The 12930-nt window shown below is 35.6% G+C and overlaps 1 long non-coding RNA gene across 13 annotated transcripts in view; it reads left to right on the forward strand.

Moving 5' to 3' along the window:
• LOC108587907 (uncharacterized) overlaps nucleotides 1-12930 on the forward strand; it is a 651298-nt gene that overhangs the window by 624794 nt on the left and 13574 nt on the right. For 12 of the 13 annotated variants that reach the window (XR_013525356.1, XR_013525361.1, XR_013525359.1 and 9 more), the window contains one exon: nucleotides 599-680. The exons of the other annotated variant lie outside the window; for it this stretch is intronic. This is a non-coding gene — a long non-coding RNA (uncharacterized LOC108587907). The remainder of the gene's footprint in view (nucleotides 1-598; nucleotides 681-12930) is intronic. 13 annotated transcript variants of the gene reach the window in all.

Genomic DNA, 12930 nt, shown 5'->3' on the forward strand with positions numbered 1-12930 from the left:
AAGAGATCTAATATTTAAAATAAAGGTACACTATGAGTCAAATCTCTATATATGAATTCCCTGTACTGTATCTTTGAATATTTGTTTTCAATAGATGCAAACAGATGTTTCTATAGATTTTCAGACATTATGCATAATTGCGAATTGGTGTTTCTAAACAAGACTTTTTGTACTACTCATGGTTTTGCAACTATGAAAACAGGTATTTATAACAGTAAATATCTATTGAAAATGTTCCTCTGTATGCATAGTACACAGAATACTATGTTTAATAGATTATTAATATACAGTTTATAATAGATTATTTTGATATTAGATAGACAGTATGTACATCTATATAAAATAAGATTATTGTAATTATCAATATCTACCATTATATATTTTCTATTTAACTCTTTCCTTTTAGTCCAGATAAAAAACAGATTAATCAGCGTTTTTCTAATTTCATTATTTGGAAAACTAAATTGATAGAGTAGTGGTAACAGAAGTGCTCACAGAAGAGATTCTGTAATCAAAGAAGTTTAGGAAATTCTGAATTTAAAAACATATTAAAGAGAAGGATAGAACATTCTAATTTGTCTCATTTGTTTTACCATAGAATCTTTTCTCATAGAGTTGTGGAACAACCCGGTGAGGACAATGTATTAGTCAGCGTTCTCTGGATAAACAGAACCCATGGGGTATGTATAGATATGCACAAGGAGATTTATTATGGAAATGGACTTGTGTGATTATGGAAGAGGAACCAGGAGAACTGATGGTGTAATTCTCTAAGATTGAATGCCAGAGAACAAGTGGAGCTAATTTCTGAGAGCAGAGATGGATGACCCAGCTCAAGTAGAGACAGAGACAATTTGCAATTCTTTTGGTTCTGTTTGGCCCTCAATTGATTGGATGGTGCCTGCCCACATTGGCGAGGGTGAACTCCTCTTTAATCAGTCTACTGAGCCAATACTAATCTCTTGAACACAGCCTCACAGACATACCCCAAAATTGTGTTTGATCTACTATGTGGGTATCCTTCAGCCCAGACAAGTTGAAACATGAAATTAACCACCATAGCCAGTGTTCTGAACAACAGGACGCATTGTGTTATATGAATATTTACATTTCAAAGATAGCATTGATTGTTAATTCTAAAATTGTTCTAACATGATTTCATTATATTAATCAGTTAATAATTTCATTTAAAATTTTAGAATGTTTATTTTAAAATGTAAACTAAAATATGCTACAGTTATCTATATTAAGCAAAAACTAGAACACTAAGTTACATTTTATAGACAGTTTCAAAACTATTAGTCATTCCTTTCAAGAGATTATATTCTAGAAATATACTGCTATACATTATATATATAAACATATAACTATATAATATGTTTTAATTGTTTAAAGGTTATCTATCTGTATTTATAACTATATTTACTGAAAAAAAGAATTTGAGGAAAAATGATTACTTTTGGAGAGAGCACTTTGGAAAACAGTACATAGAGTAGGATTTTGCTTGGTTTAAAAGGAGGATATATTTTCATTAAATTGTATTTTTTTCCTAGATTAAGAAAACAATTTATTTTATGGACAAATAATTTTAAAATAAATAAAATTTAGATGGCCTATTTTTCACCTACTAGGTATAACCACTTTTAATATCTCATTGTAATTTAGTGTTAATATAGCTTGGTTCAAAATAAAATTGCATAACATATAATTTCTATTTTTCTCATTTAATTTTACAATTTAATTATAGGATGCCATTATTATAAGTATTTCCCCATATTCTTAATGCTATAATGACATGATTTCTAGAAACAGTGAATAACTATGGATACATCATGTTTTATATTTTTTTAAACAGAGTGGTTGTAAGGACCATTTTTCCTCAATTATGTTGTACAGATATTTAATGAGTTTGTTAATTTCCTAGGGCAGCTGTGACAAAGTACCATGAACTGGGATTAGACACCTGAAATGTACTGTCTTAGCTCTGGAGGCTGATGGTCTGCTCTCCTGGGGTCATCAGGGTTGGCTCCCTCTGAGTGCTGTGGGGGAATGTGTTCCATGCCTCTCCCAACTTCCGGTGGTTTCCTCAGCAATCTTTGGTGTTCCTTGGCTTGTAGAAGTATCACTCTGATCTTTGCCTTTATCTTCATGTGCTGCTGACCCCCTCAGCGTGTTCTGTGTCCTTTTCATAAGAATGCCAGTTAGATTGGGTTACGGCCCATCCTAATAATCTCATTTTAATTTTAGGACTTCTGACAACAGCCTATTTCTTTTTATTATGATGATGATTAGATATTAAGTTCTGGGGTACATGTGCAGAGCGTGCAGGTTTGTTACATATGTATAAACGTGCCATGGTGGTTTGCTGCATCCATCACCCTGTCATCTACATTAGGCTTTTCTCCTAATGCTGTCTCTCCTCTAGTGCCTGACCCCCTGCTATCCCTCCCTAGCCCCCACCTCCTGACAGGCCCTGGGCCAACAGCCTATTTCAAACCAAATAAGGCTACATTCTGAGGTATTGAGGGACCCTAACATATATTTTTTTGGGAGAGCGTAACTCAGTCTTTGATAATGAGTGCTTAGATAATGCTAAAGAGTAAGTAAAGAAAGGAATTGTCTTCAAAGACGAAAAGAAAGGGGCCAAGAGGAGACAGAAGTAGTGGTGACAGTCTAGCTTGGGCACAGTAAACAGCTTTCCCAGAGGACAGAAGCTGGAAATGTCCTAATTTAACACACAAGCATCCAGCATGTCATTTGCCTCATACGTTTTTCTCAATAAAAATCTATTTTTTTTCTGTTTCTTTGTATTTCTCTCCTTCCCTTCTCTGATTTCTCTATGTATCACACATATCTCATTCCTAGAATAGAGAATCAGTCTGGAAAATAAGCTAATTTTTCTTATATTTTCTAAGCCGCTTATCTATTAGTATTACTGCTGTTCCTCCAATATGTCTGTATAACCCTTTGTTGGGCCTCAATACAAAAATTGAAACTATATCTTACCATTTTGCTTTGAATTATGTCAGGATACTTTATAGTTAATAGATTTTGATTTTAGAATGATAAAACTTATAAAATGTCAATTATAAGTTTCGTCATTCATAAAATTCATTCATACCTTTAGTATGAAGAGCATAAAATCAGTCTATTGCTTTCTAACTTGATATGCTCTATCATTTTAATACAACATACATGTCTTAAAGTCAGAGCATTTCAGTCTTACTAAACCACTCAAACCTGTATTGTACACAGCAATGCAGTTGTCTAAAGCTATAATTCAACCTTATCACACTGTCATTATGAAATGCATTTGTTCTAAATCATCTGCAGAACTCTAAGTTTTAGGAAGACATTTGAGAAAGATCTTTTCAGAAAATTAGAAAAGTCTAAATATTGTGATATTTGTGTCAATATAATCAATCTATCTTAACCATTTTTAGAGATGTTTGAAATAAAATGTATTAAAATAACTTGCACCTAAGCAATTTTTAAAAGCATAAAACCTGAAGAATTTTAAGTAACCTGTAGTGAAAGCTTTTAATAGTTAATAAAATATATTCACATACTAATTGATTTTGTTAGTTGCATCAGATAAGAAAAAGTTTTGTCCTGTATCCTTTCTAGCCAATGTGCTTCTATTAGAATTGTGTCGAGCAATCACTGAACATTCCAGCTTTGCTGTCTTTCAGATATGCACCTAAAGTAGAATGTTAAAAATTACTTCTAAAGGTTGAAGAGAAGGAATTCAACCAAACAATAATCTTTTGCCACTAGTGACTATTTGGCTTTCAACAAATTAAAATAGATTATATAACATACAACAACATACTGTGCACTTAGGATACTACTGAAGGGATTTGAATGGGAGCAGGAGACACATGACTATAGGAACAGGAATATACAACTAAAGACATGGGCTGTTTTGACGATGAAATATCACCACTGCTCTAAAAACCTTGCTTGCTTGGATTCTGTTGAATAATCAAAGGGTTAATAATGTAATTGTAGCCACGGATGACTGGAAGTACTATTCAGGCTGATTACCTGTTAATGCTCAGGTGGCTTTAGTTTTCATCTATTGCCCCTTTTGGAATAGATGGTGTGGGCAGGGTCCAGGTGGAGAGTGGGTACAAATGAAGTCCTTTTGTTACAAGTCTGATGATAAAACTAATTCCCCTTGGGGACTGGTGGGTCACTGATCTGGGTGGAGTTTACACCTTGTTACCATTATCTGTGTGGGTTTTTTCTAGTTTCCTTCAACATCCCAAAGATGTGCACATTAGGTTTGTAGGTTTGTCTGGATGGTTCCAGTGAGAGAGAGAGAGAGAGAGAGTGTGAGAGTGTGTCTTAGTATGTGTGTGTGTGAGTGTGTATGTTGCCCTGCAAAGAGATGACATCCTGTCCAGGTTAAGTTTCTATGTGTCCTGGCCACCCAATACCCTGAACTGAAATAATTGGGTAAATAATCGTCTTACTCATGCATGTTTATTTCAGTGTTTAATATTAGAAGTGTTTTTGTCCTTTATTTAGAAGTTTGGTGATGATTTTGTAGCAAAGTATGCCATAGGAACTTCTGTTTATATTAATTAACCCATGGGAAAATTGGTTTGATTATATGTCATTTTGCTAAGAGTCGCAGTTTTTAACAAGCTATTCATGGCATTAAGTGAGGACTTAAGTGTACACTGAGAATGGTGCATTCTTGACTCTCACGTTCCCAAAATAAAATAGCCTTGCTAAAATGAAGCAACTTAGATAGACTGTATGATCAGAAATGAGCTATCCCAAATGATATGCCTCTGATGCAAACATGTGCTATCTTGTTACAAGGAGATCATGCCCAAATACTCCATGTAGTCCTCCTGTTCAGACAGCAAGAGACCAGAGAAGAAACTATAACCTACTGCTTTTTCAGCTACTGTAAACTTAAATTATGAGCACAATCTCTGAGCCATTGAAAATAATAATAAATGGGGAATATCCAATAGCATAAGGAATGAATGCTGAGTAGAATAGTTCAGGTTGAGGTAAAAAAAATATGGGTTCAGAAAATAATAAGACTGCTACAAATGGCATGGTATGACAAAATGCACTCTAGAAAGAAAGGAGTATGCCCTGACTCAGGTGACTGCTTCGTAAAGGGTTCTCTGTTTCCTCTGTGTTTATTTCCACCTTGGATGAGTTGAAGTGCAGTGATGCTGAAGGATACTAAAAAAAGAAATGTTTTTCTTGCAAGATACTGAAGGTGGTGAGAATTTGAAAATGCAGAACTTAGTGCAATGACTGGCACATGGTCATGCTTAATTGGCTATGGTTAACTACATACTATAAGACATCACCGAATTTACAAGGCAAAGTTGTCGTATGGCTGAATTCATCATTAAAGTTGGAAATAGATCAATTGACTGAAAATGCAAGTAAACAAAACCATCCTCTCAGTCATATGTCCTAATTTGCTGTGAAACAGTCATAGCACTTGTATACAAATTGTTAAATCTCATTGGGTAAAATGCTCCCTAGTTTTTACCTGAAATGCATAAGTACAGCAATATATATTATTTCTACAGAACATGTATAGCCTTTATAAATTATGCAGACTCTGTAGCTTGCTAGCTAGCTATAGTTAGTATGTCAAATGTAGATTTTCTTCAATTACAGGTAATATACTTAAAAATAAATTCTAATTAATCTGTTACAGTAGCCTATGAAACATTAATTATAATTCTCATGTTATGTTGTAATATCTATTTTTAATGTTTATAATTAAAGAGATAAAAGGTAACTATTAAAATCTAGAATGATTGTCATTATTGCCATTTTCTGCATTTAAAATGATAATCATTTATTTAATCAACATCAATCGTTAGAATTTACCTGATTAGTCATTGTTTTTATAAAAAGGTTCTAAAGATGCATGTTTTATCTCTAACCAGATAGAATTGGGAATAAAATCTAATTATTATGTGACTTTATTTTAATATGCCTCTATTTTATTAAAGTAATAACACTATTTATATGAATCATGCTCCTCTGTAAAATTTATATATTCAAGGTTTTCCTAGGCATTATGAGGGAAATGCCTATATTAATATTTACTCATAATAGTTTTTCTTTATGCAGGTACAATTAAAAAGGTTTGTCATTGATATGAGCATTCTGCAAACACATATGAGTGGGAAAAATATGTTTTCATTATCAGACATATTCTTTATTGTAGTCTTCATAATTACAGTACTCACGATGAGTCTAAAGAAAGGAATTGATCCTGTCTTCCATCGCTCGTTGTTAATCACCGGCCAGATTTCCTTTCTCTCCTGACCAGCAAGTCATCCAGTTCTTCCCTAACCCTGCTCATGTACCGCCCTTGAGTTTGCAATTTCTCACATTTGCTACAGTCACTTCAGATGGCTGGGCTCTAATCATGTTTACTCTACTCTTTATTTATTTCTGTATTTTGACCATAGGCCTTAGTAGTGATTTTAATCTTTTAAACTTTCTGAGCCAAGGTAAATCTTTTTTTCTTTCTTTTAAACTTCTTATGGGAGAAATCATTTCCTATTTCATAATTTATGCTAGTTATGTATTATTATGTATGTATTCTTAGCTAATATATTCTGAAGCACTGATTTTGGATGAAATTAAATTTAATCTTTACGTATTGTGGTTTGAATAGTGAAAGTTAGTATCATTTGGTGACTCTTTCAAGACTTGATTTCTTTCAACTACAGATACTGTTTTTCTCCTCTCTGCTTCCATTGAAAATATGCTACATGGAGTATGTTTATGCTCCTTTTTGTAAGTGAATATATTTTGTTTGCTTTTAAATGCAGCCCCTTAAATGTCCATAACACTGCCTACAATTCTTTCTAAAAAATGCATCACTAAAAATCCAATATCTTACAAGGAAAAACATTTTCTATACATTTCTACTCTTAAAGTTTGTTTTCACAGAACTTTTATCACCAATTATATCACAGTTTTTCAGCCAATGCTCTTGTTTCGTTTTATATAAACTGTGCACCAGAAATAGGAGGTATAGAAAAATACTAATTTTGAAAGATGCCATTGAATTGTGGTTGGGCAGTTCATCTAGTTCAAATGCAAAGCATCTATAATTTGAACACAATTCTTACAAAATATTTTACTAAGAACTAGGAGACTATTTCCTGCGTGAGAGAAAGAGGCTATTGTTAGTATCATTATTTCTCTAAAGAATATAATGTAATAAATGAGCATGAGTAAGTACTAAAGTGCAAAATGAAAAGACACTGCCTAGAAGAGCATCTTGTAATCACTGTCTATGACATTTTTGTTATCTTTCCTACATTACACAAGGATGTGTGTGTGTGTGTGTGTGTGTGTGTATACGTGTGTGTCTGTCTATGTAAAATGCCATGGATTCTTACTAAATTAATCTGGCAGACTAATTTGTTGGGGGAATATTTTCTTGACAAAGTTTTCAATATTTTTACAGCACATAAAATACATGTATATATATACACGTTTGGATATATTTGATATCTTTTGCTAAAGAGATTTTAGATAAATTCTAAAAGAAGACAGAAATGTATTTTCCTCCACATTCTGTCCAGTCCTGTCTGGTTGCACAGTTCTAGTTTGTCAACATTCAAGCCCTTCCGTCCCTTGAGTCTTCATCTTCAGGTTCTTCTTGTCTCTTTGTGGTCAAAGCTGGGTTGTCCTGTGACCTGAAACCCTGAAATTCTGTGTTGGAAACACTGGGGCCACATTTGGATGAAGGAAGTCCCATTAGGGGAGGCTAAGTCAATGAAAATCTAGCCCCATTCCACATTAACCTGAATGGGAACAAAATCTCATTAAATTTTTTTTCCCCAAAATTTGCTTATTTATTTATTTTTGAGACTGAATTTCACTCTTTCCACCCAGGCTGGAGTGCAGTGGTGCGATCTTGGCTCACTGAAACCTCTGCCTCCTGGGTTCAAGCGATTCTCATGCCTCAGCCTCCCGACTATCTGGGATTACAGGTGCCTGCCACCATACCCAGCTAATTTCAATATTTTTGGTAGAGAGGAGGTTTCACCATGTTGGCCAGGCTGTTGTCGAACACCTGACCTCAGGTGATCCGCCTGCCTCAGCATCCCAAAGTGCTAAGATTATAGGCGTGAGCCACTGCACCCAGCCAAGTTATTGGCCAGGCCATGGTGGTTTGCTGCATCCATCACCCCATCATCTACATTAGATATTTCTCCTAATGACATCCCTCCCCAATCCCTCCACCCCGTTATCCCTCTCTTAGCCCCCCACACCCAGTAAAAGCTTTAGGTTTTAAAATCATGCCATTATTTTTGAGGGGAGTTTTTTTTGCTTTAAACAATTGATCTTTAATGAATTATTTTTAAATTAAATGATATTTTTAGTCATAAAATGCAATATATTTATTACAAAACATGAAACAATACAAAAAGGTTTTGAAAAGCAAAATGAGTAGAAATATAACCATTCAGAGGTAACAGCTAACATTTGGCTTATGTTAACATTTTTAAAAAATATCTGAGGGAAGTTCTTATCATCATCATCTTTTTTCTTAAAGCATCATCTTTTTTTTAAAGCACATGATAAGGAATTATTGATATCAGTAATGAAACACTAATGACCAATTTAATCATTTCCAGATCCTTGATGGATAAGTTGGAAATAAGTAACAAATTAAAACTATGCAAAGTTTTGCCAGGCCTAAAAACCCAAAGAAGTGTTTCTGGTTTAGTGTTACATGGTAATAGTTCATAGGACATGTTTGAAGCAAATTGCAAGGTACTAGATATATAGTTACTAACTTATTTCTATGCATGGAATTGAAATAAATGTAAATACTCTAGAATGCACAAAGGTCAAGACTGTTTATTGAAGGGTGAACCTAAAGAAGCAATATAAAACATTAACTTGAGCTCCTGGAGTAATAATTCTATTTTCTGGAATGGCACTGCTGACTGAAGCTATTCATATATTCTGAGATTATAATGGTTTAAAAATAAAGCACTTTTTTTTCTACAATATATCATGCTTATTATTTTAAATAAGTGTGGTTATTTTCAATTATTTATGATCCTTTATAGTATGTTAAAATGCTGCATATATTATTTCTATATGCATCTTTGAAAAGTTTATACATACAGTTTTCCAGTTAAAAAAAAAATACAGCCCTATTAAGTTAAGCCCACAATAATCTAAAACATCTGTCATTAGTGGTGCCTTGATTACTGTTTTTAATCAAAGATTCCCAACCAGTATCATCAAGAGACATAAACAAAGATACTGAATATAATCTCTCCACTCTTTTCTTTATGGTATGCATTAAAAACAAGTGAGACAGCAGCTGATATAAAATAATTTGAAACATTTCTCTGAATTGTCCTAGAAATATCACAACACTTATTCTCATTGGTTTCTTCTCTAATTTGCAAATTATTCATAAATTCTACGTGGGGGTGGTGTGCAGGCTTATTTTGCAGGCTAGCCATTAATGACTCGTCCTCATTCTGCTTACTCTTCCTTTCTCTCTGGTGCTTAATGATTACAGTCTGTTTCATCACATTGTACCCTGACATTTTCCTTCCTCAGTTGCTGCTTTTGAAAACCGTAACTCCTCATATTTATTTTACTTATTTTTCAAGATAATTCAAGCAATATGGTTAGAAATCTATTAAATATTTATACAGAATGTTAATTATTAATTTATGTTAAGCAAAACCAACTTAACATTTCCTCTGTCCTCTGTCCTGAAATGTCGGTTTTCCTCCTGGAGAGTTGTGTCCGTTCTCCACTTCCCCAGTTGGACATGCTATCCGCAATGATAAGTCTCCCTAAGTGGTTACTGTGCCTACTTAGTTCTTTGTCAAACCTATCTCAAGAACTTCAGAACTCTATTTAAAGCTCCCCCTATTTTTCATAGGGACCTCAAACTCAGCATAGTCGCAAAGCATTGTCTCCATGCTTGCACCGTCTAATTCTTGGACTTGACTTTTACCTGTAACCCCCACATGCCCTTCTCTGATGGTCTCATTAAAGGTGAATGACCATTTCCCTCTTACTGAAAGGTAAAAACACAGATGGATGCTAGAAGTAGTTGTGATTGGAGGACATTTCTGGAGACTGTACTTCTGTGGCTATAACCAGCCTGAGTGCCGGGGTTGATACTGAATTCAAGAGCTAGTTATTCTAATGCCCTGTAGGTCTCATTCTCTACAACTGGCAGATCTGTAAGAGAAACGTCACACTAATGTGTAGCCCCTTCACTCTGCCCTTCAAAAGCAGCAGCATTTCCTGCTTGGAGAAAAATCGTTTTTTGTTTTTGTTTTGTTTTCTTTTGAGATGGAATTTCCTTCTTGTTGCCCAGGCTGGAGTTACAATGCCATAACCTCAGCTAACTGCAACCTCTGCCTCCTGGGTTCAAGCAATTCTCCTGCCTCAGCCTTCCAAGTAGCTGGGATTTCAGGCCTGCACCACCATACCCAGCTAATTTTGTATTTTTAGTAGAGATGGGTTTCTCCATATTGGTCAGGCTGGTCTCAAACTCCTGACCTGAGGTGATCCACCTGCCTTGGCCTCCCAAAGTGCTGGGATTACAGGCGTGAACCACCATGCCCAGCCAAGAAAGATGGTTTTTAAGAAAAACGCAGCTTCTGAAAAATTATCCCTGACATTTTGAGTCATTTTGTTGTATACCAGCCTTCTGATTTTTGTATTTTAGCATTTCCTGGAAAGAGATTGTAATAAGCAGCAGGTTTCAATTAATTAGCCCAAATGGCCAGGTAGGCTTTGCCACATGGAAGGAATAGAAACAGATCTTAGAAGAGTTGATAGGGAACAGGGTTTGAAGCAAGTGTAAAGTAATAACGACTTTACCCATTTCTCTCTTCACTCTCAGTTAGAAGGGAGGTTGCTGTTAATCCTCATTCACTCTAAAGACTGTATTGTCTGTGAGAAGCTGAGTCTGGCATCACTATTTGCTGACCACCAATGCCTATAAATGTACATAGTCACCATGAGTGCAAAGTAAAATGGCACTGGGACATTGAGAGATTACGTGGTGAGAAGGAAAAGGCAAATAACACTCCCTGCAGGTACTCATAGGCAGGTGAGGTCGCCTTGTATAGACTGGACTCTAGAATAATAAAGGCAAGGATGGGCTGGATGGACACCTCATGATATATTTAAGCTGATCAAGGCACCCACTGATGAGGAATATGAGAGACAAATCTGTACTTCCCTCAGTGATATCTTTGCAAAGGAACATGCTGAAGACCTAAAGTCTGCATCTAAGGTGTGGTATGAGGAAACCATGACTGTGTATTTGCAGTATGGTGGAATTCAACAGCTTCTGCTGTTAGAGAGGGAAACAGCAACACAGAAGGACAGCTTACGCTGACCACCGAAGTGTGGTACCTAAAGGGTGGTCATTAGTGAAAGTAAAGAGTAGAGTAGAACAGAAGGAGAGGAAGCACACCAGACTCCTCAAAACTCTAAATGCTTTTGAGGGGAGTGCTTTCTAACATTTCTTTTTAGCATTTTCTTTAGCCCTTCTTGAATCGCTACTTATGGTGGTTCTCATAATCCCCGACCTCCAGAAGGCAAAGACTGGATACTGGTGAATCACACATTCTGTGTCCTTCAAAAACTATCGTACAAAGGTTATTTACAGGGGAGGTTTCTCCAGACAAAGCATCGGGTCTCACCTCGTAGGTGAAATTTTACTAAGTAAAATTGAATTTTCCAAAAAGTGTGGTAGGCAAGGAAACAAAAGAAATATAAACCAGCGACTTTAAATTCCTGTCTACTTAATAATAGATTGTTTCTTTCTTTCTGGAGCAGGCCCAGCTTATATGCTGGCATTGCTCTCAGTTCAGCTGCAACCAGCCTCTTTTCCTAATCATGATAACTAAAAAGTTAGCTGTGAGTGGCCATCAATATCTCCCTTGCAGGATTTCTTTTAATGTGAGATACTAACCCAACAATTCAGAAATGCATTGCAGAAAGACATGTATGTGATAAAGAGGGCCTACTTATTTTCTGATTATGATCTTCATGTCATCTGTTTCTGGAGAGGAACAAGGTACAATACTGAGAAATGAAAGGTACTAAAATCTAAGTGAATCAAACTCTACACCCTTAGGTGATATCCATGAGACTAGTGACTTTATTTTCCGAGTTTATTTAGAGAGCCCTTACTGAAGGAGACTCCCTCTTCTTGTAGCAATCAGTCCCACTATCAAAAATTAATTTTCATGCAACTCATTTCTTATTTGGATGTACAGTTTCCTCTCGTTCTGCTTGTAGTGGAAGAATGAACTCACTGGTCACCTGTTTCCCCTGACCGCCTCTCTTGACACATGACTGTGCTGGAATCCCACCACTAATAGCCTTGAGTACCCACTGCCCTACCCCTGCATGTCCTGTCCGCTCCTCAACCCTGCCTTGAAGTTAGTTGCAAGTTCTTCATTTCCTTCTATCTTATGGACTCTTGCATTGGCTGCTAAGTAACTTAGACATAAAACTGCGGCACGTTTGTGTTCGGTGTATAGATTATTGTAGTAAGAATGTACAGCTGCACTCCTGCTTCTACATCGGACCCTGTGTTTGCTTTTCATACAGTCACACTTCTGACTCCCACTATCCATCACAGCTTATATACTTTTGCTGTTCTACCCGAAAATTTCTCTGGTACAGTAACAAGATGTCAAAATAAAGTACCCATTTTACCAAAAAAAGATGCATTATTTTTCCTGCCTTTGAATTTAAGTAATTGTTTAACTTGACCACTTCTGTGAATAATGAAAAGGGCTGTTTCATTCTCAAAGCAAAGCCCAGGTAGTAAAAACGAAAGGGACAATCTAAGATACCATCAGATGTCACGTTCAGAGCTTGTTCTCGACTATTACCAATATTAACATC

The sequence above is a fragment of the Callithrix jacchus genome, chromosome 13 (assembly GCF_049354715.1).
Source record: "Callithrix jacchus isolate 240 chromosome 13, calJac240_pri, whole genome shotgun sequence".
Classification (NCBI taxonomy): Eukaryota; Metazoa; Chordata; class Mammalia; order Primates; family Cebidae; genus Callithrix; species Callithrix jacchus.